This window comes from Lolium perenne, unplaced genomic scaffold (assembly GCF_019359855.2).
Source record: "Lolium perenne isolate Kyuss_39 unplaced genomic scaffold, Kyuss_2.0 unplaced33, whole genome shotgun sequence".
Taxonomy (NCBI): domain Eukaryota; kingdom Viridiplantae; phylum Streptophyta; class Magnoliopsida; order Poales; family Poaceae; genus Lolium; species Lolium perenne.
In genome coordinates this window covers 676,052-703,651 of record NW_027248991.1, presented here as the reverse complement: position 1 = coordinate 703,651, position 27,600 = coordinate 676,052, and the positions used below count along the sequence as shown (strand labels likewise).

General features: G+C 46.0%; 1 long non-coding RNA gene across 1 annotated transcript; it reads right to left on the bottom strand.

Moving 5' to 3' along the window:
- Positions 1 to 24,197: 24,197 nt before the first annotated feature.
- On the bottom strand, positions 24,198 to 25,960 carry LOC127298440 (uncharacterized). The gene is made up of 4 exons (XR_007849753.2): positions 25,646 to 25,960; positions 25,219 to 25,557; positions 24,587 to 24,660; positions 24,198 to 24,417 (listed from the first exon to the last, which is right to left on the bottom strand). It is a non-coding gene; the product is annotated as an uncharacterized lncRNA (long non-coding RNA).
- Positions 25,961 to 27,600: the final 1,640 nt, after the last annotated feature.

Sequence of the window (27,600 nt, the reverse complement as noted above, 5' to 3'; positions counted from 1 at the left end):
CTTAATTGGGTGTGTCCATTACATCATTCACATAATGATATAACCTTGTTATTAATAACATCCAATGTTCGTGATCATGAAACGATGATCATCTATTAATCAACAAGCTAGTTATACAAGAGGCTTACTAGGGACTTCTTGTTGTTTACATAATACACATGTATCAATGTTTCGGTTAATACAATTATAGCATGGTATATAAACATTTATCATAAACACAAAGATATATAATAACCAATTTATTATTGCCTCTTGGGCATATCTCCAACAGCTCTTACCTGGATTCGCTACAGCGGAGGGGCCCTTCTCCCGCGCGGGTCTAGCAGGAGAACCGAGAGCTAGCAGATGCCATCGCCACCAGGCACGAAGCGGTGGCGAAGGCGGCTAGGGACAGGGCCCACTACCATGCCCAGATGGCGGCGCTGCAGGCGGCGGACGCGTAGGCGGCCCAGGCGGAGGAGGCGGCGACCAAGGCGACGGAGGCGGCGGCGGTGGAGGCGGCCTCCTCTCTGGCCAGGAGAGTCCTGTGGGACTCCTCTCTGGCCGAGGCCCTTGAACGGCACAGGCGGCAGGACGAGGTCTCCCATGTGCGGCGTGCGCGGCGAGCGGAGTGCATGAAGCGCTCGCGCTTCGACGACGGCACCGACCCCTCTAGCGGCCAGTAGTAGGCAGCGCGACTGCGAGTAACCACGGCCCGCGCGACGACGAGTAGGTACGGCCGTTGTAGTTTTAGGTTAACTCGACTAACCATCTATGTGAAGATGATTCTTTTGACCGATCAATAGTAATAAAGAAATATTTTGGTTACCTAGTCACTGCCTACCGAGCCCGGATGCAACCAAGGCGGTCACTTCCCGCTACCGTGCAACGTCCGCGGAGACGCAAACCTGGCGCATATTTGGTCCAGGTTTGCGTCACCATGGACGATGATGGGATTCGAAGCATAGAAAACAAAAAAAATTCCTATCGCGAGAACGCAATCCAAGCCAAGATGCAATCTAGAAGATGGGAGCAACGAGGGGATGAACGAGACTAACCCTTGAAGATTTCCAAAGCCTACAAGAGGAGGCTCTCGTTGCTGCGGTAGACGATCACTTGCCGCTTTCAAAAGCGCGTAGAAGATCTTGACGGTGCCACAATCGGGCAGCACCTCCGTACTCGGTCACACGTTCGGTGTTGATGACGACGTCCTTCTCCCCGTTCCAGCGGGAAGTGGAAGTAGTAGATCCTCCACGGAATCCCGGCAGCACGACGGCGTGGTGGCGGTGTCGATGGAGATCTCCGGCGGAGCGTCGCTAAGCATATGCGGGAGAAGTAGTGGAGGAGGGGCGCTAGGGTTTGGGGAGAGGGGGTGCCTTGGGCGCCGGCCACAAAGGGGGGCAGCCAAGGTTGGGGGCAAGAGTAGCCGGCCACCCTCCCCTTGTCCTTCATTATATAGGTGGAAGCCCCAAGAGTTGTAGTCCAAGTCTTCGAATAAGACCCCAACACCAAAACTTCCCAAAGGTGGGAAACCTACTCAAGGGGGGAGTCCTACCCAAGGTGGGACTCCCACCTTTTCCTTAGGTGGGGTGGCCGGCCACCTCAGGTGGAGCCCACCTGGGACTCCTCCCTTAGGGTTTGGCCGGCCAAGCTTGTGGAGTCCCTCTGGGACTCCACCTTCCATAGTGCCTTTCTTCCGGACTTTTCTAGAACCTTCTAGAACCTGTCATAAATGCACCGGATCATTTCCAAACTTGGAATATGACTTTTTATATGAATCTTATTCTCCGGACCATTCCGGAACTCCTCGTGATGTCCTGGATCCTATCCGAGACTCCGAACAAAACTTCGAACTCCATTCCATATATCCATATCTACTTAAACGACATCAAACCTTAAGTGTGTCACCCTACGGTTCACGAACTATGTAGACATGGTTGAGACTTCTCTCCGACCAATAACCAATAGCGGGATCTGGAGATCCATAATGGCTCCCACATATTCAATGATGACTTTAGTGATCGACTGAACCATTTACATATGATACCGATTCCCTTTGTCACGCGATATTTTACTTGTCCGAGGTTTGATCATCGGTATCTCTATACCTCGTTCAACCTTGTCTCATGACAAGTACTCTTTACTCGTACCGTGGTATGTGGTCTCTTATGAACCATTCATATGCTTGCAAGCTATTAGACGACATTCCACCGAGAGGGCTCAGAGTATATCTATCCGTCATCGGGATGGACAAATCCCACTGTTGATCCATATGCCTCAACTCATACTTTCCGGATACTTAATCCCACCTTTATAACCACCCATTTACGCAGTGGCGTTTGATGTAATCAAAGTACCTTTCCGGTATAAGTGATTTACATGATCTCATGGTCGAAAGGATTAGGTAACTATGTATCGAAAGCTTATAGCAAATAACTTAATGACGTGATCTTATGCTACGCTTAATTGGGTGTGTCCATTACATCATTCATATAATGACATAACCTTGTTATTAATAACATCCAATGTTCATGATCACGAAACCATGATCATCTATTAATCAACAAGCTAGTTATACAAGAGGCTTACTAGGGATTCCTTGTGGTTCACATAACACACATGTATCAATGTTTCGGTTAATACAATTATAACATGGTATGTAAACATTATCATAAACACAAAGATATATTATAATAACCATTTTATTATTGCCTCTTGGGCATATCTCCAACAGTCTCCCACTTGCACTAGAGTCAATAATCTAGTTTACATATGTAAAGATATAACACCTTGGCCTTTCGGTGCTTTATCATGTTTTGCTCACAGGAGAAGTTTTAGTCAACGGATCTGACATGCTCAGAAACGTATGTATTTTGCAATTCATTTGCGTCTCAACGCATCACTCATTTTCTAAATGAGTCGGCATTAAATATGTTTGGTCTTCTGGTGGAACCTTAATTCCGCGGTCTGAAATATGTCACTAATATTGTCATACACAATATAGCTTCAAAGTTCTGACACTATCAGAACTACACCAAGTTCTCAAAGAACCTCTTGACTTAACATCCTCAGTCATTGTTAAAACAATGACATACTCTGCCTTCATTTGTAGAATCCGTCACAATATTTAGAACTCTTCTAAATCTAGCATTGTGCTACCTTTTAAACAACACTTAGCCTAATTGAGATTTTGATTTTTATTTTTATACGTGACCAAACAAATATCGGTGCAACACCTTACAGCGATTTGTTTGTCATTACTCCATATAAAACTATATATGTATCCTTGGTTCTTCTAAAGCACACAGGGATATTCTTACTGTTTGTCCAATGATCATCACATGAATCATTCTGGTATATGCTCCTAACTTTTTAGAGCATAGGACATCTGATTTTGTACATATTATTTGTGATCTATAATCACTCATGTGTTTTTACTCATTGAGTGTCAGATACACTCAAGTCTGTTAAACCTTCACATGACAAGAACATCTTCTTAATATTTCTATATTGAACTACTTCAATATCCATTCTATGTACTTTGACTTAAACTTATTATGTGTTTCAATCTTCATAGATCTTGACACTAAATATGTTTCAGTCCATATCCTTTCATTAAAGTTATTTCTCAATGAAACCTTTTAATCAAGTATATAATTACATCATTTATAACCAACTATATGTTATCTACATAAAGTATTATAAATATGTCTCAGCGCTCCCACTTAATTTCTTGCAAATGCAAGCATTTTCATCGTTTCTAATGAAATCAAAAACTTTTTGACTATTTCATCCGGTGAAGATTCCAACTCCGCGATACTCACTTCATCCAATTGAAGTTTGTATACCTATCTAGTATTCCACGGACCAGCAAAACTCTTGGTTGTATCTTGTATACACCTTTAATACACACTTTTGATAAGTAATGTATTTTGCCATCCTACTAACATATCTCATAAAAATAAATATGTAGTGATTACTAGAATAATCCACATAGACTAGCGAGGCGGGGAGTGGCGAGGCCGACGCGTCAGCGGCACAATAAATTTTAACCTAACTGTCGCCTATCTCGCAGCGGAAGTTTATTCGCGCGCAGTGACACACGACGACATCTTTGCCTTAATGGCGACTGAGGGGCAGACGAGAAGTCTCGTCGGTGCTGCGCAGCCTCCACGCGTCGCCGGCGTTCGCACGCCACCGCCCGTTCCCGCGCGATCTTCCCGCCTCTTCTCGCCTCTTCCCGCGCTTTCTTCCCGACGCCGGCCGCCGTCTCCTCCACCACCAGTGGCAATGGCGAACCGCCCCGGCGCTAGCCAGTTCCCTCCACCACCGTCTCCTCCACTTCCAGTCCCGGATTCGCAGGTCGACACCGACCCCGCGGCCCAGGAAGTGCGGCGGTGGCGAGGGATGCAGAACTGGCGTGCACATCGTCAGCAGCGGCGGGAGGCACTCGAGCAGCAGGCCCGCCAGCAGCGTGAGGCGGCGGGAGGCACTCGAGCAGCGGAGGCCGACGCGTTGGCGACGGCGATGATGGAGGCGCCAACGGATGTGGAGGAGAAGGCGCCAATAGAGGAGGAGGAGGCCGAGGCGGAGGAGGAGGAGACCGAGGTGGAGGACGACGACGACGAGGATGAGTGGTCCGACGACGACGGGCCGCACCCGGACGAGACGGCCGATCAGCAACGCGCGCTCGTCGAGTCCTTCGAGTCGGAGAAGAAGCTCCAGGACGACGCCCGTGCCCACGAAGAGGCGCAGATTCGTCGGGCCATCGAGCTCTCCCTCCAAGCGGCGCAGCAGGGGAGGGCGGACGTCGACGCGCTGCTGGAGCAGCCGCGTCTGGCCACCGCCCTACGCACGGGGAGGCGGCGCGCACATCAAGAGCTGCGGCGGAGGGCAGGCGACATCGGGGCGGGGCCGTCGAACGCACAGCCGGGCGGTCAGTATGCCAGGTTTAGATGAAAGCTAGCCGTTTTGATTCAAACTTTGTAATATATAATCAAAATTGAATGAAACTTTTATTTTCGTGCACCAATATTCATTTGGGGGCGGCGTTTGGGGGACACGGCTGGGGAGCGACGACGAATAAAACACGTCCCCCAAACGCTCGATCCGACGCTCTTTGGGGGACGGTTTGGGGGACTCGACTGACATACTCTAACATACCCCTTGGACAGATCAAGCCTTCCCCATACTGCCTCCTAGCGACAGAACATATTTTTAGGTTTATTTTGTGGTTTCGCTGGATGATTTTGGCCAGAAAATTCGAGCTGGGCGGTGCTCTCGCATGTGCTGACGAGCTGAAAGAATGAACAGGAGAGAGAGAGGAAGGAGGGAAGAGACGTTCCAGCAATGCGGTAGCATTTACCGCGCCGTTGTTTTTGAAGGAAAAGACGTTTACCGCGCCACTGTCAAGCGGTAACTGGTGCATGCTGACATGCAGACTGCGGCCGCGGGCCCAATTCCTGTAATCGCGCTGCAGTAAATTAAGCGGTGTTGTATTGACCGATTGCAGTAAACCGGGCTGCAGACTGGTGCATGCTGACATGCAGTACTTCGCAGTACGTACCGAGGTAACATGCTACAGTACCGCTTCACAGCCGCGCGGTATCGCATTAGGGAATCTCCACCCGCGCGACACATTCCGGATGTCCAAAAGTGATCGCGAGCGTCCTCGCCTGTGGATATATTTTGTCCGCTCGTCCATTTGCGTCTGGGTGTGCTCCCACACCGAGACGATCCAATTTTTTGAATTGCAACATAGTACAAACATTAAAAGTAGTACATAAAAATGCATAAAAATTATAGAAAGTAGATCTATAGGACTAGACTATTTCCTTCCTGACGGGCAGGCACCATCGTTGCGTCGCTCCGTCGCCTGCTTCTCCGCCGCCTCCCGCGCGACCGCTATGGCTCGGTGCGCCGCCGCGTCCTCTTGCAGGCACTCCTCCAGCCTCGCGTTGGCGGCCTCATCCTTGAGCGTCTCGAAAGACTCGACGAGAGCCCGCTGCTCGGCCGCCTTCTCTTCCGGCGTCGGCACATCAGGGTCATCGGAGGACCAAGATATCTCCAAGTCGGAATCCTCGGCTGCAGCGGCAGCCGCCAGCCTGCGCTGTCCCAGCTCGGCGTCCAACGCCGCGTGGCCCGCCAGCTCCTCCTGTGCTTCCTTCTCCGCTTCAGCCAGGGCCGCGGCGTCCCTGACCGGGTGGAGGAGATCGGTGCTATCTTCGGAGTCGAACTCCTCGGAGGATCTCGATGCCGGAGGAGGTGGAGTGGGAGGTGAAGGTGGAGGTGGAGGCGCGGCAGCCTGGCCGCGTCCGGCGCTGCTCATGGTGGATCTGCTTGAGAGGAAGCGGCGCTACGGCAGCGGCGGCTAGGGTTTCTGGGGAGGAGATGAGATGCTCGCGCCCCTGTATATATAGGTCGGAGGCAGGGCGACAGCCGCGCCACGCGTGGCATCGCCATTACTACGTGCGCAGAGGTAGGCGACGGCCTCGCGCCACGCGAGGCATCGCCATTAATAACGCGGCCGCAGACTGCCGAAGCGACGCCTCGGTGCCAGTACTGGCGGAGAAGACGCATCGACGCTGCGCACGCTCGCGGAAGCCGAGTGATGACCCACAAGTATAGGGGGTGTATCGTAGTACTTTCGATAAATAAGAGTGTCGAACCCAACGAGGAGCAGAAGGTGTTGACAAGCAGTTTCGATGAAGGATTCACTGTAAATGCTCACAGACAAGTTTTCAGGGGGTTTTGATATAGCAGATAAATAAAGTACAAGTAAGTAAAATGCGAGAGTAATAGTTGCAGCGAGTGGCCCAATACTTTTTAGCACAAAGGACAAGCCGGTTTGTTTACTTATGATGACCAAACGTTCTTGAGGACACACGGGAATTTAGTCTAGTGCTTTCGCTTCATATAGTTGATTAATCTTCATTGTTTTGATAAGTGTTGTGTGGGTGAACCTATGCTAATGCACCGCCCTTCCTAGGACTAATACATACTTGTGATTAAACCCCTTGCAAGCATCCGCAAATACAAGAAAGTAATTAAGATAAATCTAACCACAACCTTAAACTCTGAGATCCTGCTATCCCTCATGCATCGATATACCAACGGGGGTTCAGGTTGCTGTCACTCCGGCAACCCCACAATTAGCAAACGAATACAAGATGCATTCCCCTAGGCCCATAAAGGTGAAGTATCATGTAGTCGACGTTCACATGACACCACTAGAAGAATAACACCACAACTTAAATATCAAACTATTAAATATTACTCAACATAGTTCACTACTAACATTTAGACTTCACCCATGTCCTCAAGAACTAAACGAACCACTCACGAGACATCATATGGAACATGATCAGAGGTGATATGATGATGAATAACAATCTGAACATAAACCTTGGTTCAATGGTTTCACTCAATAGCATCAATAACGAGGAGTAATCAATACCGGGAGAGTTTCCCCTATGAAATAATCAAGATTCAACCCTAGATGTTACAGCGGAGACGAGGTGCAGCGGTGGAGATGATGGTGTTGGCGGTGGAGACGATGGTGATGATGATCCCAATGAAGTCTAGCTCGATGATGGTGACGATGGCGAGGATTTCCCCCTCAGGGAGGGAATTTCCCCGGTAGATTTCAGCCTGCCAGAGAGCTCTTTTCTCTCTAGTGTTTTCCGCCCCGCAGAGGCGGCTGCGTCTATTCTCGATGCCCCCCTACACCTTAGGGTTCTCTGGAGATGAAGTACGCGAAAGGGAGACGGCCGAGGGGGATTGTGGGCCCCCTCCCCACATGGCGGCGCGCCAGGCCTGGTGGCCACGACGGCCTATGGGGGGGCCCATGGTGGTCCTCCTCGGCCTCCCCTTCTGGCTGGCTCCGTCATTTGGAAAAATAGGAGCTTCGGTATATTTTCCGTCAATTGTTGATCTTCAGAAATATTGTATCCTGAAGGTGCTTTTTCCAGCAGAATCCTGACTCCGGTGAATGATTCTCCAATAATCCTGAAACATGCAAAATAGGTGAAATAACATAAGTATCATCTCTAAATATGAAATATATCAATGAATAACAGTAAATTATGATATAAAATAGTGATGCAAAATGGACGTATCAACTCCCCCCAAGCTTAGACCTCGCTTGTCCCCAAGCGAAACTGAACTCGGTAAACAAGACCACATGTTTATGGAGTGAAGAGTCGATAAATAAAATATGGACAAGAAGCATCACATTTATTAATCCACACAAGACATTCTAGTAAACAACTTCCTCATATAACTCAACTTGAAACAAGTAAAGGGAAATCACAAATAAAGGTGCATAGGAAATCATAATTGGTGATGGCAAACTTTGTTCTTGGTCAAAGAACGATTAATAGATTGTACTTATTCTTCAAGCATAGATAACCTTCAAAGTCATATTCATTCAGATAAATTGGTACTAAACAAGGAAGAATAAATGACATGATTAAATAGATCACAATATAGATGATTGGATCACAACAACTCAATTGCTTGCTTCAGATGGAGGGAAATAGGTTCACTGACTCAACATAAAAGTAAAAGATAGGCCCTTCGCAGAGGGAAGCAGGGATTAAATCATGTGCTAGAGCTTTTTAAGTTTTGAAATCATATAGAGAGCATAAAAGTAAAGTTTTGAGAGGTGTTTGTTGTTGTCAACGAATGGTAGTGGGTATTCTAACCCCCTTGCCAAACAGACTTTCAAAGAGTGGCTCCCACGAAGGACGTTATCTCTACCAGCAAGGTAGATCATCCCCCTTCTCTTTTGTTTACACATGTACTTTAGTTTTATTTATGGATGACACTCCTCCCAACCTTCGCTTTCACAAGCCATGGCTAACCAAATCCTCGGGTGCCTTCCAACATTTCACATACCATGGAGGAGTATCTATTGCAAAATTAAGTTGCTTACTGATGAATCAGGGCAAAACATGTGAAGAGAATTATTAATGAAAGTTAATTAATTGGGGCTGGGAACCCCGTTGCCAGCTCTTTTTGCAAAATTATTGGATAAGCGGATGTGCCACTAGTCCATTGGTGAAAAATTGCCCAACAAGACTGAAAGATAAAACACCACATACTTCCTCATGAGCTATAAAACATTGACACAAATAAGAGGTAATAACTTTTGAATTATTTAAAGGTAGCACATGAAATATTTACTTGGAGTGGCGCAGAATACCACATAGTAGGTAGTTATGGTGGACGCAAATGGCATAGGTTTGGTTTAAGGTTTTGGATGCACGAGAAGCAATCCCTCTCAGTACAGGTCTTTGGCTAGCAAGGTTGGTTAACAAGCATAAGAGTCGAGGGAGACAAACAAATACATGTGATAGAAATAATCATGCATCTTACTTGTAAGCACAAACAATTTTAACTTCAGAATACTAAGCTCATTAGCTACCAAGAAAGATAGATGCTGAAATAATATATCTACATGTACTTCTCTCTTTTCTACTTAAGCCTCAACCAAAAGTATTTTTGCTATTGACCAATGCTAAGTTTGCCAAAACCAAATAGATTTACTTGATGCTCCCAAAGTGATACCAATACTAACAACAAGATCAATCATATAACAGAAATTGCAAAATAAAATAAGGTGTGCAAAAAGTAAATGATAAAACTTCTCATTAATATTCCATAACGATAACTCACACCAAGGGATAAATAGATAATCAACTAAAAGAGAGATACTTCCACACTGCAAACCATCTTATATGTTAACTTCCCTACTCATGATATGACACTACTTGATAGTAAAAAGGTAAAAGATAGTGATGATGTGATACCGCGGCACTCCCCCCGAGCTTGGAAGAAACCAAGGGGGTGCCAATACCAATCATGAATTACTCCTTCGGTGGTGATGGTGGAACGACCCTGATGGGAGTGATGAACCGCTCTAGCATTCTGCGAAGTCAGTTGTTCTCCTCCCGAAGTATCTCCACTTCCCTTCTCAGAACACGGTATTGATCACAAAACTCATCAGTAACCCGTAATGCTTCCTCCACAGCAGGGAAAGAGTTGAGGATAGGAGCAGGTGGTAAAGGTCCCTGCAAGTTATGAGAAAAAGAACATCCAGTGTTAACAGATCCCACCAAGATTGGCTTACTCCCCACAGTTTGCCGCTCTCTTTTTATTGATGACATCTCCTTCACTTCCTCCTTGACTTCTTCTTTCAACTCGGGATCTTGAATATCTTCCTCCGAAAGCTCTTTGCCCTTGTTGTTGGAGACCATGGCGCTTCTAGATCAAAAACAGATCCTGGCAGAAAACAGCTCGAAACAAAACACGACGAGAAAACGATATACGGACCTCTGGGGATCCTGGGAATTATATAGCAAAAAATTTCACGACAGAAGGAAAGTCCCAGGTCGAAAACGAGTGGAAGAGGGACTCCGAGGGGCCGTCACCATATGGCGGCGTGGCCAGGGTGGGTGATAACCCACAAGTATAGGGGATCGCAACAGTCTTCGAGGGAAGTAAAACCCAAATTTATTGATTCGACACAAGGGGAGGTAAAGAATACTTATAAGCCTTAACAACTGAGTTGTCAATTTAGCTGCACCTGGAAAAGCACTAGTAACAGGGGTGATGTGAAAGCAGCAGTAATAGGAGAGCAATAGTAACAAAGAACAGAAAGCGAATAAAGAATACGTAGGCAATGGCACCAGAAAATAGTTGATACTACTTCCAATGACATATAGAACGAGTATATGATGATAAGAGATGGACCGGGGTTCCCAGCTATCTACACTAGTGGTAACTCTCAAATAACAAGTAACAAGTGCTGGGTGAACAAATTACAGTTGGGCAATTGATATGATTGAAATAGCATTAAGACAGAACATCAAGTCTATTAATCATGTAGGCATGTTCTCCATATATAGTCATATGTGCTCACAATGAGAAACTTGCATAACATCTTTTGTCCTACCAGCCGGTGGCAGTCGGGCCTCAAGGGAATCTACTGGTAATTAAGGCATTCCTTTTAATAGAGCACCGGAGCAAAGCATTAACACTTGGTGAAAACATGTGATCCTCATATCTAAGCCTTCCCCTTCGGTTATCCCAGTTGCTGTCACTCTGGGTCCTCGGGTTCCGGACATATACATGTGCAAACAACTTGTAGATACAATCTAAGCAATAATTATAGAGCTTAAATCTAAGATCATGCCACTCGTGCACTAGTGACAAGCATTAAATACAACAAGATTGTAGCAACAATAACTTCACAAACTTATATAGATAGACTAATCATAATGTAACAATTCATCGGATCCCAACAAACACAACACCAATTACATCAGATGGATCTCAATCATGTAAGGCAGCTCATGAGATCATTGTATTGAAGTACATGGGAGAGAGAGTACCAACTAGCTACAGCTAGAACCCATAGTCCATGGGGGAACTACTCACGGAGCATGATGGAGGCGGTGGCGATGATGGAGAAGGCTTCCGGGGCACTTCCCCATCCCGGCGGCGTGCCGGAACAGAGATTCTGTCCCCCGAAACGGAGTTTCACGATGGCGGCGGCGCCCCTGGAGTCTTTCTGGAGTTTCGTCAATTGGTATCGGGTTATTAGGTCGCGAGGGACTTTATAGGCGAAGAGGCGGCGTCTGGGGAGCCAGGGGGCTCCCTCCCCATAGGCTGGCGCGGCCAGGGGGCCACCCGCTCCGCCTTATGGTGTGGGGGCCCTGGGCCTCCTCTCCGGGTCCCCTTCGGTGTTCTGGTCCGTCTCGGTGAAATAAGATGTTTGGCTTTTGTTTCGTCGAATTCCGAGAATATTGCCCGAACAGCCTTTCTGGAACCAAAAACAGCAGAAAACAGAACTGGCACTTCGGCATCTTGTTAATAGGTTAGTTCCGGAAAATGCATAAAATCATTATAAAGTGTGAGCAAAACATGTAGGTATTGTCATAAAACTAGCATGGAACATCAGAAATTATAGATACGTTGGAGACGTATCAAGCATCCCCAAGCTTAGTTCCTACTCGCCCTCAAGTAGGTAAACGATAAAAAGAATAATTTCTGTAGTGACATGGTACTTACATAATCTTGATCATACTATTGTAAAGCATATGAGATGAATGAAGTGACTCAAGGCAATGATCTATAGTTTGCTAACAAATAGATGACATATAGCAAAACTTTTCATGAATAATACTTTCAAGACAAGCATAAAAAAGTCTTGCATAAGAGTTAACTCATAAAGCAATAAATTCTTAATAAGAGGTTTGAAGCAACACAAAGGAAGATTTAAGTTTCAGCAATTGATTTCAACTTCAACATGCATACCTCATGGATAATTGTCAACACAAAGTAATATAATGAGTGCAATAAGTAAGTATGTAAGAATCAATGCACAGTTGACACAAGTGTTTGCTTCTAAGATGGAAAGAAGTAAGTAAACTGACTCAACATAAAGTAAAAGAAAGGCCCTTCGCAGAGGGAAGCAGGGATTAAATCATGTGCTAGAGCTTTTCAAGTTTTGAAATCATATAGAGAGCATAAAAGTAAAGTTTTGAGAGGTGTTTGTTGTTGTCAACGAATGGTAATGTGTACTCTAACTACCTTATCAACCAGACTTTCAAGAGCGGCTCCCATGAAGGACGTTATCTCTTTTGTTTACACATGTATTTTAGTTTCATTATTGATGACACTCCTCCCAACCTTTTGCTTACACAAGCCATGGCTAACCGAATCCTCGGGTGCCTTCCAACATTCACATACCATGGAGGAGTGTCTATTTGCAAAATTAAGTTGCTTACTGATAGATCAGGGCAAAACATGTGGAGAGAATTATTAATGAAAGTTAATTAATTGGGGCTGGGAACCCCATTGCCAGCTCTTTTTGCAAAATTATTGGATAAGCGGATGTATATACCACTAGTCCATTGGTGAAAGTCTGTCAGAAGTAAATGACAAGGTTGAAAGATAAACACCACATACTTCCTCATGAGCTATAAAACATTGACACAAATAAGAGATAATAGCTTTTGAATTGTTTAAAGGTAGCACATGAAGTATTTACTTGGAATGGCAGGAAATACCACATAGTAGGTAGATATGATGGACACAAATGGCATAGGTTTTGGCTCAAGGTTTTGGATGCACGAGAAGCATTCCTTCTCAGTACAAGGCTTTGGCTAGCAAGGTTGTTTGAAGAAAACACAAGTATGAACCGGTACAGCAAAACTTACATAAGAACATATTGCAAGCATTATAAGACTCTACACTGTCTTCCTTGTTGCTCAAACACTTTTACCAGAAAATATCTAGACCTTAGAGAGACCAATCATGCAAACCAAATTTCAACAAGCTCTACGGTAGTTCTCCACTAATAGGTTTAAACTACATGATGCAAGAGCTTAAACATGATCTACTTGAGAGCTCAAAACAATTGCCAAGTATCAAATTATTCAAGACAATATGAAGCGTTTTTTGTTTCCAACCAAATGTCAATAAGTGCGGCGGTTTTCAACTCCGCCATGAACATTAAAATAAAGCTAAGAACACCAGTGTTCATATGAAAAAGCGGAGCGTGTCTCTCTCCCACACAAGGATTGCTAGGATCCGAATTTTATTCAAACATAAAAATGAAAGCACACAGACGCTCCAAGTAAAGAACATATGATGTGACTGAATAAAAATATAGTTTCACTAGAAGTGACCTGATAAGTTGTTGATGAAGAAGGGGATGCCTTGGGCATCCCCAAGCTTAGACGCTTGAGTCTTCTTGAAATATGCAGGGATGAACCACGGGGGCATCCCCAAGCTTAGACTGTTCATTCTTCTCGATCATATATCATCCTCCTCTCTTGACCCTTGAAAACTTCTGCCACACCAAACTTCTCATAAACTTCATTAGAGGGGTTAGTGTAGGATAACGTTGCATAGAAAACAAAAAATTTCCTACCGCGAACACGCAATCCAAGCCAAGATGCAATCTAGAAGACGGTAGCAACGAGGGGATTATCGAGTCTCACCCTTGAAGAGATTCCAAAGCCTACAAGATGAGGCTCTTGTTGCTGCGGTAGATGTTCACTTGCCGCTTGCAAAAGCGCGTAGAAGATCTTGATCACCGGCGCCACGAACGGGCAGCACCTCCGTACTCGGTCACACGTTCGGTTGTTGATGAAGACGACGTCCACCTCCCGTTCCAGCGGGCAGCGGAAGTAGTAGCTCCTCTTGAATCCGACAGCACGACGGCGTGGTGTCGGTGGCGGTGGAGAACTCCGGCGGAGCTTCGCTTAAGCACGCGGGAGCTATGGAGGAGAGGGGGGCTAGGGTTTGGGAGGGGGTGGCCGGCCACTTTGATGGTGCGGCCAGGTTGTGGTCTTGGGGTAGCCGGCCCCCTCCCCTTGGCCCCTCATTATATAGGTGGAAGCCCAAGTGTTGGACTACAAGTTTTCGAATAAGACCCGAACCAAAAACCTTCCAAAGAATAGGGAAACCTACCCAAGCTAGGACTCCCACTAGAGGTGGGAGTCCCACCTTTCCTTGGTGGGTTGGCCGGCCCCCTATGGGGGAGTCCACTTGGGACTCCTCCCCCACTAGGGTTGGCCGGCCATGGGGGTGGAGTCCCTCATGGACTCCACCTTCCTTGGTGGTTCCTTCTGGACTTTTCTAGAACCTTCTAGAACCTTCCATAGAACCTTCCGGATCATTTTAATTCACATAAAATGACCTTCCTATATATGAATCTTATTCTCTGGACCATTCCGAAACTCCTCGTGATGTCCGGGATCTCATCCGGGACTCCGAAAAAATATTCGAACTCCATTCCATATTCAAGTTCTACCATTTCAACATCCAACTTTAAGTGTGTCACCCTACGGTTCGCGAACTATGCGGACATGGTTGAGTACTCACTCCGACCAATAACTAATAGCGGGATCTGGAGATCCATAATAGCTCCCACATATTCAACGATGACTTTAGTGATCGAATGAACCATTCACATATATTACTAATTCCCTTTGTCACGCGATATTTTACTTATCCGAGGTTTGATCATCGGTATCACTCTATACCTTGTTCAACCTCGTCTCCTGACAAGTACTCTTTACTCGTACCGTGGTATGTGGTCTCTTATGAACTTATTCGTATGCTTGCAAGACATTAGACGACATTCCACCGAGAGGGCCCAGAGTATATCTATCCGTCATCGGGATGGACAAATCCCACTGTTGATCCATATGCCTCAACTCATACTTTCCGGATACTTAATCCCACCTTTATAACCACCCATTTACGCAGTGGCGTTTGGTGTAATCAAAGTACCTTTCCGGTATAAGTGATTTACATGATCTCATGGTCATAAGGACTAGGTAACTATGTATCGAAAGCATATAGCAAATAACTTAATGACGTGATCTTATGATATGCTTAATTGGGTGTGTCCATTACATCATTCATATAATGATATAACCTTGTTATTAATAACATCCAATGTTCATGATTATGAAACTAATCAACCATTAATCAACAAGCTAGTTAAGAGGCATACTAGGGACTCTTTGTTGTTTACATATCACACATGTATCAATGTTTCGGTTAATACAATTATAGCATGGTATATAAACAATTATCATAAACATAAAGATATATATAATAACCACTTTTATTATTGCCTCTTGGGCATATCTCCAACAGTCTCCCACTTGCACTAGAGTCAATAATCTAGATTACATTGTAAGGAACCTAACACCCATGGCATTCTGGTGTTGGTCATGCTTTGCCCTAGGGAGAGCTTTAGTCAACGGATCTGCTACATTCAGATCAGTGTGTACTTTGCAAATCTTTACTTCTCCATCTTCGATGTACTCGCGAATCGAGTGGTAACGCAGCTTGATATGCTTCAGCCTCTTGTGTGACCTTGGTTCTTGTGCATTGGCGATGGCACCCATGTTGTCACAGTATATGACTAGTGGGTCCAATGCACTAGGAACCACACCGAGCTCTATAATGAACCTTTTCATCCATACCGCTTCTGATGAAGCCTCTGAAGCCGCTATGTACTCCGATTCTGTTGAAGACTTCGCCACCGTGCACTGCTTCGAGCTTGCCCAGCTGTTGTCGTCAGAAACCCACTGGCGGGCAGCGACGGGCAACACCGTAGAGCCGGGAACAACCTAGGGCTGCGGCTGGCCGAGGTCCCTCCGAGTGACGGCCCGCAAAGCCTTCTGGTCACACGTCCGATGCTGATTGCAAGGGCATGCCACCTGACCTATACCTGGTCAGGAAGGTGATGGAGATGCCTCGCTTAGTTTCCTGCATGGCATACACGTAAACATTAAATACGAGCCTCGATCGGCTCTCAGGTTATCCTGTGAATCGGCTCAAGGAGCCGATCCACCCATGATTCGTACAGGGTGCACGAATATATGGTGGTCCTGCTTGATCAAGATAAAGCTAATTAGATCTACGACGATTTAGGGTTTTCACCGCATAATCGGAACATCCTACTCAGGATTGGGCCTCGCGGCCACGCACGGTGATCGTAAGTCGATCCTAGACAAGGCCTAAAAACCAACACGAGGTTGATCCCCGGAACATCCTGTCTAGGACTAACGAACGACACCCTACGTGCCGCTGGATCCTCCAGCCCCTTGTAAGGCCTAACTATTGCAGATATTAAACTAATCCTTGATGAACAAGGAGCAATCGTAACGGATCAGATCTACTAAATAACGATCAAGCGGGGTGCCGCCCCCACACCTGAGATAGGTGTGAGGGCGGCTAGATATGCAAGGGTTGCACTACGATAGCATGTTTACGCGAAGAACTATGCTAACCCTAACACATCTATGATAACTACGTTGCTCGCCATCAACAAGGCTTCAGTACGAGCAACGCATGAACAACGTGGAGCTTGTGCTGCCTAGATCGCAAGATGCGATCTAGGCAGCATGTTGCTTACCGGTAGAAACCCTCGAGATGAAGGAGTTGGCGATGCGCCGAGATTGATTTGGTTGGTTGAACGTTGGTTGTTGTCTATTCCATAAACCCTAGATACATATTTATAGTCCAGGGGACTTTCTAATTTAGGCGTGCACCTAACCGTGCACGGGTAAAATTCTAACTTTCAATCTAAGATATAATCTACCATAATTAAAGATACACGGGCAATCTAGCCCAAACTCTTCGTGCGAGGCCGCTTCAGAGATCTTCCACGTGTAGTCTTCCAAGCCCATCTCTCTTACGGCCCACTTTCTGATTTGGCCAAAATCTGGTGATAACACATGCCCCCCTGGTTTTGGCAATGATAATTTCAAAACCACTCTGTTTTTCCTTCGAAGGGTCATGTCGTGGCAGAGCGGACCTGTCGCAGTATCCTTCATCATGATGCCCTGTCTTTCCAGCTTCTCTGCAAAATTCGATAGCTTTGGCATTACTTCCTCGGAAACTGCAATGGCATTAAATTTTCACCAGGCTTCTCATTATTTAACTGTGCCGATCGATTAGCTCTCTTCATCCCCTTCCTCTGTTCCAGCCATCGGCACCAAAAAAACCCTCTTCCCCTGTAACGATGTCTTCCTCTTCCTCTGTCTCCTTCGGCCTCTCCCTCCAGTCCTTCTCCTCGAGCGAGCCGGAGTGGAACTCCGATCACGCGCCAGAGGGCGACCTGCCTCTGACCGATGGGGAAGAGGACCTCAAGTTCCTCATCAATGGGGAGCTGATAAGCGAAAGTGAAGACGACCTCTATCCTTGGGCGAAACCCACCTCCCCCGACGGGAAGGGGGAAGAAGTAGAGGAAGAGGAAGAAGAAGAGGAGGGCGGCCCCTCTCCCCCCGCTAAGCTTCTGCCGGCCAAGCGATTCCGCACTTGGGCGGACAGCAAAGACGATGATGATGACGAGGAGGAAGAGGAGGAGGACGAATCCTCCTCCCCCATCGGGTATCCGCCGACCAAGCGCTTCCGCTCCTGGGCGGACAGCGAGGATGATGATGATGACGAGGAAGACGAAGCTCCGGCCAAGGGCTGGGGTAGCAGCGACGAAGAGCTTCCTGGGAGCAGCGCCGACGACCTCGACGACGGCGACGATGAGGACAGCGACGACTAGTAGAGTAGGACTAGTAGTAGCAGTGCACTAGGCACCAGATCCCTCTTTTGAGAGCCATCGGCTCTTTCTTGTAAAGCCGCCCCTTTGAATTAATGAAATTGTTCTTTCAATTAATCCAATTTCACTCCTTCCGCTAATCATACCAAGACCGATAGCAACGTATCGGATTCCTTTTCCTTTGGACGCCCGTGAAGCCGGACTCAAATGTCGATTAGACCGCCAGTCAAGCACTTCTTAAATTCTGGCTGTGATTTAATATCTGACCATGATTTCTCGCAACCCCTTAGCCGATGACTATTCATCGGCTATTTTGAGAATCGAGTCCCTTTCCTTTTCTTGCAGCGACAGGATGGTCCAAAACCTGTAAAGCCGACGGCCTCCTTTTCCGGTTCCTCTCCGTAGTTTTAGCAGTTTTCTTTTTTGCAACACCTGAACCGCTTTCAGAGAAGATCACGATGCAGGGTCAGTCGATGCGACTCCAATCGGCTCCCAAAACAGAATATCTACCAAGTTAGCTGCCCCCGAGCCTTAATCAAGGCGAGAATACTGGCGAGGACGCACAGGTCGTTGATCAGCTTTCTTCTACTGAACGTCGATGTTGATGTGAACTTTGAGCACATAGCCAGTAGGTCTTGGTCTCGTGTAACTGTGCTAGAGTCGATGGCTGCGCATCGGCTGTCTGTTATGAAAAAAAAAAATTTTTACTGGCCGATTTTTCTCTAATCGGCCCCTAATGTTTCATTGTACACATGTTTGCTGCACATGTCCATCTGACTATATGCCCCCCGAGCCGAATCTGCCAGGTGACTGCAGATATCGGCTTTTATGGTTAGCTAGGGTACTGCACTTGCACGTCGGCTCCGCAAGAATTCGTGCTGACTTTCATCTGCCGACGTGGCCGCTGCCCAGTAGATTTACGTTGCATACAGGCAGAACATGTGATTAGGATAATTTTGGCCGATTGCTGGAATCGGCCTCCATATTGATTGAAGCGCTGACTGAAAGTTCTGTAATGCTCCTTCACCATTTTTGGGGCCGATCACAAGGATCAGCCTCGCCATGTCTGCTCATCGCTTTGCTTCAGCTACGCGGTCGGGCTGGTGGATAAAACCAGCCCAACCTCTGACTTGATGCGCCTGCTGTCGTCCACCTTGAGTGCATCGTAGAATCGTGGAGCACTAAGCTCCGTCGGAAGGATGAGCACCATGTTTGTACCAGCCGATGTTTCATCATCGGCTTTCCTTTGCTTGGGACGCCACTCCATTTTCCGTGGATGACCCTCTTCATCCAGGGTTTGCTGAACTTTCGCAGCCAGATCAGGTCGTGCCTTCCTTAATGTACGCAAGTATATCCTTTCGGCTTCCTCCAGACCGCACAAACGCTGAACCCTGCGCTTTTGTGAACGGCTGAGTCCATCAGGGCACCACCTTGGCCGGTGGTACCTGTCTTCTTCTTCTTGTCCCTCGTCTTCTGAATCCTCGAGATCCGCCCACCGAGGGGACTCAGCGCGTTTGCTCTGTGGCGGGAGAGGCCCTAAGCGCCTGAACACGGACACGTTGGCTGCCTCCTTCTTCTTGTGGTTGCATTCTGGGCAATTGCCGATTGTGGGCAATCGGCTCATTCCTGAATCCCAGCAGTGTCTGAAGAAGGGGCAGTCCCAGTGCCTGTCGTTGTCATCTTGCTCCCTTGATTCTTCTTTGGCACGGCGCTCGTGCTGCTCCTCATCGTGATCGTGCCGACGATGTCTTCTGGCTTCTCTAGCCAGACGATCTCTTTCATCATCATCGCTGGGTCGTCGGCGTCGGTCATACTAACTCACATACTTGTTGAGGAGGTGATCAGAGAGGGGTCGCTGATATCTGATGTTCTTCACTTCTCCCTCTGTGACGTAGCGCTTGCCATCATGACGGAGCCGATCGCGTGGAGCGGCTTCCTCTGTGTCCTTGCTACGAGAGCAGCTGCCCTCGTCTCCATCTTTGCCAGAGTGGTGCCCAGGTCCTACCATGTTGATGCTGAACGAGGATCCTGGCTGGCAACCTTCAGGGTAAGTGCATTCTACCATGTTAACGACGGGGAAGGGCTGGGTGTCGACCTTCATGGCGTACTGGTTGAAAATTAGACGCCCTTTTTCTATCGCCGCTTGGATGTGCTGACGCCACACCCTGCAGTCGTTGGTGGCATGGGAGAGCGAGTTATGCCATTTGCAGTATGGCTTTCCGTTCAGCTCTTGCACCGTGGGGAATTTGAGACCTTCAGGAATCGTCAACTACTTCTCCTTGAGCAGGAGGTCGAAGATTTGTTCAGTCTTGGTCACGTCAAAATCAAATCCCCTGGGCGGGCCTGGTGGCTTTACCTATTTGCAGGACACGGGGGTTCCTCCCCGAGCCCATTCAGCCACTGCTACTTCTTGGTCTCCCGCAGGAACTTCGTCTTCCTCTGCATTGACCAGGACTACTGCACGCTTGAATTTGTCCTGGTACAGGTCCGGGTGGCGCTGTTCATATGCCGACAGTTTCTGAACCATGTGCGCCAGTGAGGGATAGTCTGCTTGGGAGGCCATGTCCTTGAGCGGTGTTGCGTGGCCTGCTACTGCCAACTCGACTGCTTCCTTTTCAGTTAAACGAACCGAATAACATCGGTTCCTAAGATTCCTGAAGCGCTGGATGTATTCTGTCACCGTTTCCCCACGCTTCTGACGTAATTGCGCTAGATCGGCAATGCCGGACTCGGAAGCCTCTGAATGGTACTGCGTATGGAACTGCTCTTCCAACTGCTTCCAAGTCCGGATGGAGTCTGGTGGTAGCGAGGTGTACCACCCGAAAGCCGATCCCGTGAGGGATTGTGAAAAGAGCCTCACGCGTAGTTGATCCGACACTGAAGCCGGTCCTAGTTGTGCCAAATATCGGCCCACGTGCTCGATGGAGCTGGTGACATAGGCATCCCAAATGGGCCTGCCGAAGATAGTACCCGGGGTTTACTGAAGGCCCACTACCCGAAGAATAAGAAGATTCGAGAGCCCAAGATATATTAAGGAAAGTTAAGAGTTGTAATAGGAAGTGTTATTTGTAATCTGGCGGGATGAGTTAGAAACCGTCCCGGACTCTGTAACTTGTATCGCACGAACCCCTCGGCTCCACCTCCTATATAAAGGGGGAGTCGAGGGACGAAGAAAGGATCGAATCATTATCTGCAAACCCTAGTTTTCATAATCGTCGAGTACTTTTCGGCTGAAACCTTCGAGATCTACTTGCCCTCTACTTCTAACTAAACCCTAGCCTACAATCCATAGGCATTGACAAGTCGATACCTTGTCAATTGGCGCCGTCTGTGGGAACTAGAGGCGTAAGGATCTGATCTCGATGGCACGTTCAAGATCTTCGACATCGTCAACTGCAAGCAACACAATGGATCGAGGTAAACAGATCGCTGCTGGTCTTGTCGATTTTGTTCCTCACCCACCCTCCCGTTTGGATGCATATGCATATCTGGCGGAGCCCATGGAGATGACGTTCGGAAGGTTTCACTTTCGCGTCGAGAAGGAAGGATCGTATCGTGTCGAGGTTCCGATTTCGTCGGGATCGTCGGAGGTTGATTCCGATTTTTCAAGCTATGCATCGTCAACCGAGTCAGGAGAAGAAGAAACTTCAGCGACACGCTACGTCAGCATCAGAGCAAGAGAGAAACTCGCCAAGATCTTCAACGACATGTCGTTTGAGTCATCTGCAGACTCATATATAAGCGATGGCTCATGCGATGTCGACAGTTATGACTTCATCGACAAATCTATCACAGTGGGCAAGGTCTTCATCAATCTCAACGATGATGTCACCAAACCAAACATAGATCTGAGTACAAAGTATCATCAGATTTATGCCATTGAAGATCAAGAGGAAACATCTGAGGCTTTCGACGATTTGGGAAATCCATACGTCGATCCCTCCAATCTGCGACAAGGCCTGGGCAACAAATACGTCGGACCAGAGCCGCGAGACAGAGTTCAACTTTCACAAGCAGCATGGGACAGAGCCACTAGAGCTATGAACGGTACCGAACCAATGGCTACCACGGCCACACCAGAGGAATTACAAGCATATCAATATAGGCTCGCACGAGCCGCCAGAGAGTTGGAAAAACAGACAGTCGAGTTAAACAGAAGAAAGGAGGCAGCTTCTGCATCCAGCAGGAGAAGGGCAGATCTAAGTCGACAATCTAGAACTTCGGGTGATAGCCACAGGGAGGCTCGGAACAGAGGAAGATCAAGGTTACAACACATACCCGAAGCAGAAAGAGAGCACTTGGTTCAAAACCTCTGTGGGGACCCCGGACTAGCTGTCCGAAATACCCTGTTATGTATACAGTTCACGATCCCATGATCAGTGTGTCGTGAACACATAACCGAACTGATATCAAATTACACCATCCATTACAAAGCGGAATAAGAAAATTACAACATGGTCGCATGACCAATACTTACATAACAGCCTCGGAGGGCCTAACTAAACATCAGAGTAGCATCATCACTTCAGCAGCGCAGTACCCAAGTCATCTGCCATAACCCTACAGGCAACTGACTGGGAAGACGTTCCTAGCTCGCATAGACGTCGCCAACTCCTTCTTCATCCGTCGTGTTCCTCCAAGTCTGGCCAAGTAAATAGCCAGGGACAAAGCCGTGAGTACATTTGAATTGTACTCGCAAACCATCAAGAAGGTGATAACAATTCTAACTAAAGAAGACAAGAGAGGAAGAGTAGTTTCTCTTGTGGATATAGCATGGGGAAGAGAAGAGATGTTTTTGGTGGAGATAGCATCCCAACTTCTCAATCGAAGGGGACACTCCAAGAATTTATCTAAGACATCTCTATATCTCTATTGAAGAAGAGTTCCTCTACATGAAAACACTAGGAAGGGTCACCCTCTTTTGTTTCATTTTCCTCGACCATCTCCACATGGTCGGCACACCATCTTTCCCGTACCCTTCCGGTACTTCCAACACACATTTCCTTTGGAAATCATTTTCAAAACCAAAACTCGACACAGCTCTGTAACGGCCATCCCAACCGTCCATGACCGCGGACGCGGCTATTCGAATAGTTTTGACTCTGCAGAGTTTGCACACTTTCACCACAACTATCCGGATACCTATCGTGTGGGCATCATCCCCGCATAACGACATATGCCACGACGGATACCCGGACATAACCTTTCGCCCATTCGACTTAACACGAGGTCCTACCCTATGGAGTATGTACCTCCCCGGCACCGTGGCAGCTCACCTCCTCTAGAGCGTGGCTCCACCGCCAAGCCAGGAGACCCATAGTGTCTTCCGGACGGGTCAGCCCCGAAGGCCTCCCGTTATACTATTGTCCCAACCATGACAACCCGGACTCGGGGGTAACCGTACCCTTGTATAGTTGTGCGGTGCCTCATGCTAAGAAGAACAAACGTCAAGTTAAGCCCCGTGCCCACGTTGGAGTAGCTATGGTTGCGCTGTTTAGTTGTTCCGGGCGAATACAAAGAACCATGTGTCGTTTTTCTCAAAAACCCAAGTCACACACACCTTCCTCTTTCCAACCATCTTTGTCAAGATCCTTTCCTTTCATAAACCATACGCTTGGGTAAGATTGCCTCACCCAAGGTTTTCATAAACATTTACAACAAGGTAAACCTTGAGGGGTTCCCAATCTAAAGTTTCATGAGTTGAACTAATACAACACTATGGCCGAGATGAGGGTCATCACGCCATTGAGGGTATGAAAAACAGGTATTGGAGTGGATCATACTTGCTTGAGCTAAGCATGTATTATGACAACACAAGAGGAAATATACTTTCAGATTTGTGGTGCTATCTAACCCAATCAATAGATATATAGGGATGAGAATTGACCAACACCAACACCATTAAGGGAAAACAGGCATACTCATCACAATTTGAGAATACACCAAAAACATGGTATTGATACATCTACACTAGAAGGGGGTGTAGTATGAATCTTGTCCCGAGGTGGAACATATTCAAGCTAAATATAGAAAGCAAGTTGGATAGCAATGGCCATGATACCATACACCCAACCAATTACCAAGACCTTGACAAGATAAAACTACTAGAGGTACCATTCTTGCATCCAAGCATAGATGACAACAATATGGAGATCATCACACATAGAACCAAGATGCTATTGATAGCACAAGATGACATCCAAAGAGACATCATATCAGAGATCAAAAGATGGCTTGCCTTGGCTTATTTGTCCCTGGACTTCTTCAACTTCATCAATATAAGAATCCCGTCAATATAAATAAAATCCTTGTCCGAACCACTTCTTCTTCTTCTCCGGAATCGTTCGCATCTATCGTCGGAAAATATAAAAGGAACACAATCAATCACATTGCACCAATCATAACAAGCATGCAACATTCAACAATCAACAAGCAATAGCTAACCACCTTACTACGGGCTAACATACAAAGAACTTAGAGATACTACAAAGCAACTAAAAGAGAACCCATTTTATTTACCTAGTAAAGGTATGAGAGTATCATAACTTAGCAATTGCCTCTCTCGGTATCACCATGGCACAACTAAGTATCCCCTGGTAGATAACATCATAAAGAGGACAAGTGCATTAGTTGGGCATTACAAACATTCATATATTTTTTTGAAGCATTTTTGGAAAAGTAGAAAATAGTTTTCCTAACTTAATTTGTCCCCATAACACTACAACCAAAATAGGAAGCAAACCATATTCCACATCATTTGAAAACTTAAGCAAAACAAAAGAGCTAATGTTAGGTTGCAGAGGTTTTGTTTTGCAAGCATAAAACAAAGGTTGCCCATCTCTACAAAAAAGAGTTGGTCAAGGGTTTTAAATAAACCGAAAAGTTTTGCTTCAACAAAGCATGTCACACATAAACATTACTAACAGCAACAAATATGAATGAACAGAGACTAATAATATTTTTCCTAGATAGCCAGTACTAATACAAGACTAACACAATTGGAATCACCCAAAAATATTAAACCTACAATTTTAGGAATATCTTTGAATCTGACTGTCCAGAAAAAAAGATCTGTAAGCCACAAATCGTAGAAAAATCCTAAAAATATGAGGCCACTTGCATTTGAAAGGTAATGAATAGGTGGTTCTTACCCAATTGGTTTCATTCAAAAATTCGTTTCCAAGCTCCTGGTTTAATTCGACAAAGTCAGATCTGACCAGATTTTGATCTGTGAACCATTTCAGTTTCAGGAGGTCAATCGAAGTGAACCCACCGCCAAAATGAAGGTATTGGAGAGGGCTTTCACCCACAGTTGAGTTTGCTCAAAAAGGTTTTGTAAAACGGGAGAAATCTAACAAACAGTGATTCTGCGTGTTTTCAGAACTTTATTTACCTTGCAAAATCCGTAACGAATTTGAGGATGAGACCAACGCCAAGTTGTAGATATTTTCCGTATCTATCTGCGGAACTTTGAATCACTCGATTTGGATCTGCACACAAGATTTTGCGGATTTTACAAGTTCGTACCAGAATCTGAAACAGCGAGATACATAAATTACTGCAAGGTTTTGGACGAACTTTGCTCAAGAACTTCAGATCTGAGGATAGCTCAACCTTCTCCATGCTTGGACCAACATGCACCTGCATCAAGATCCAATCTTATGAGAGGGGAGAAGAGAAAGGGAGCTGGATTCATCAAAGGTTAGGGGAGAAGAGAGTGAGAGAGATGCTCTCATGGTGAGGATGAGCTTGAGGAAGGAGGGGAGCTCCATCTTGGTGGCTTTCCATGGCCATGGCCAGCCATGGAAGCTAGGGGAGCAGTATTTTCGTGGGGAGAGGTAGGAGAAGGGTGTGAGGGAGTGAGGGAATGAGTGGGGAGTGGAAAATGAGAGCCAAAGGTGGAGGTGGCCGGCCAAGGGGGGGTTTTATAGAGGGAGAGGGGTGGCTGCCTCCTTTTTTGATTGGCTAAGGTGGGTGATTGTCCATTTAATGATTGGGTTAGGTGGGAGGCAAGTCTTGTGGAGGAAGAAAGTGAGGAGGAAAATGGCTGGCCGAAATTGTCATGCCAACATAATTGGCCGGCTCCATTTTTGCCAAACACAAGGGAACAATGAGAGAGATGCACAACACTCATGTGTATAGTCCAAGACATGATGTTGAGGAGATAATGTCTATGAGTGACTTTGATGATGATAAGAATATGAGTAGATACATATAGATAAAAAGGGGTATGAAGGTGACATGTGCCATGAGAATAATCTCCACCACTCTGGTTGAGACCAACTTATGAAGAAGATAATTCCCGAGGTAGAGTTGATGAATAGAAGTTTTCATTTGAATTCAAAATTGAAAGGATTGGGATTGACCACATGCAACAATGCATGAGCATGTCAAGATAGATGGTGATGGTGGTTTAGTCAATGATAGGGCAAGGTTAAGAGAGATGGTGAGTGAAATAACCATATTCTCACAAGGATGAATATGGTGGCATGAATCTCCAATTCATGAGGTCAAGGTGATGATGGAAAGAAATAGAGGAGTGAGATAGACATGAAGAAATATAAGTTGTTCTTCAAATAAGAGGTCAATTGGGAGTGATTTGGAAGTATCAAATGATCATCCATTTGATCAAAAATCGGAGGATGGAGGGGATACAATGTGGTGGATCAGAGATGTGCATAAGATGTGCAAGAGTTGCCATTTGAAAAAGAGTTTAATTGAAAGGTATGGGACACACCTCAATTGTCTAGAGACAATTGGGAATGAACTCAAGTGAAATGGAATTTTGAAGATGTTGAGAGAAAACTAGTTGGAACATAGGAGTTCAAAATATTCTACTTACTTTCTCAAGTAAGGTAGAGTTTTCTCAAACCTAAAATAAACAAGAAATGGTATAAATACCATAGCAAGCCTTTTTGTAAAAAGGAAAGCAAAATAGGAAGAAAAGTTTTAGAGACCAGTACTTGGTAGAAATGGGATGGAAAACAAAATCCATTTCAGTTCCTTGTTTTCTTTGAAGAAATATTTTGGAAAGATTTAATAAAACTAGAAGTAGTTTTGTGATCAAAACTAAAGAAGGAAAACAATAGGGTGTTTGAGAAAGAAAGCTAATTTTAGGGAGGAGTGTTCTCAAGGGTAGATGATACCAAGTTTTGAATTAAGGATGATTTGAGCTAGATTTTCACAAAGAGGAATATTAAGATGACACACTCATGTTGCCATTAGGACAAGGGTTTGATGTAGTAAAAAGGAAAACAAGTTTTCCTAAGTCACATATGTGTTTTATTTTGGTGAGTTGCTTGTTTAACCACTAGGGGTGTCGTTCTATGAGGTAGCTCAAGACAAAATTCAACAAGCAAATCAAGACAATTCATCTACCAACAGATCAAGGCAATTCATCATAGCAAACAGATCAAGGCAATTCACCTTAATTAGTCTATAGAAAAAGTTTTTGTTCCCCCTGATTTTTGAAATAAGGACAACTAATCAAGGTTGAAAAAGTTGGGGTGTTACAACCTCGACATGTCCTTTAT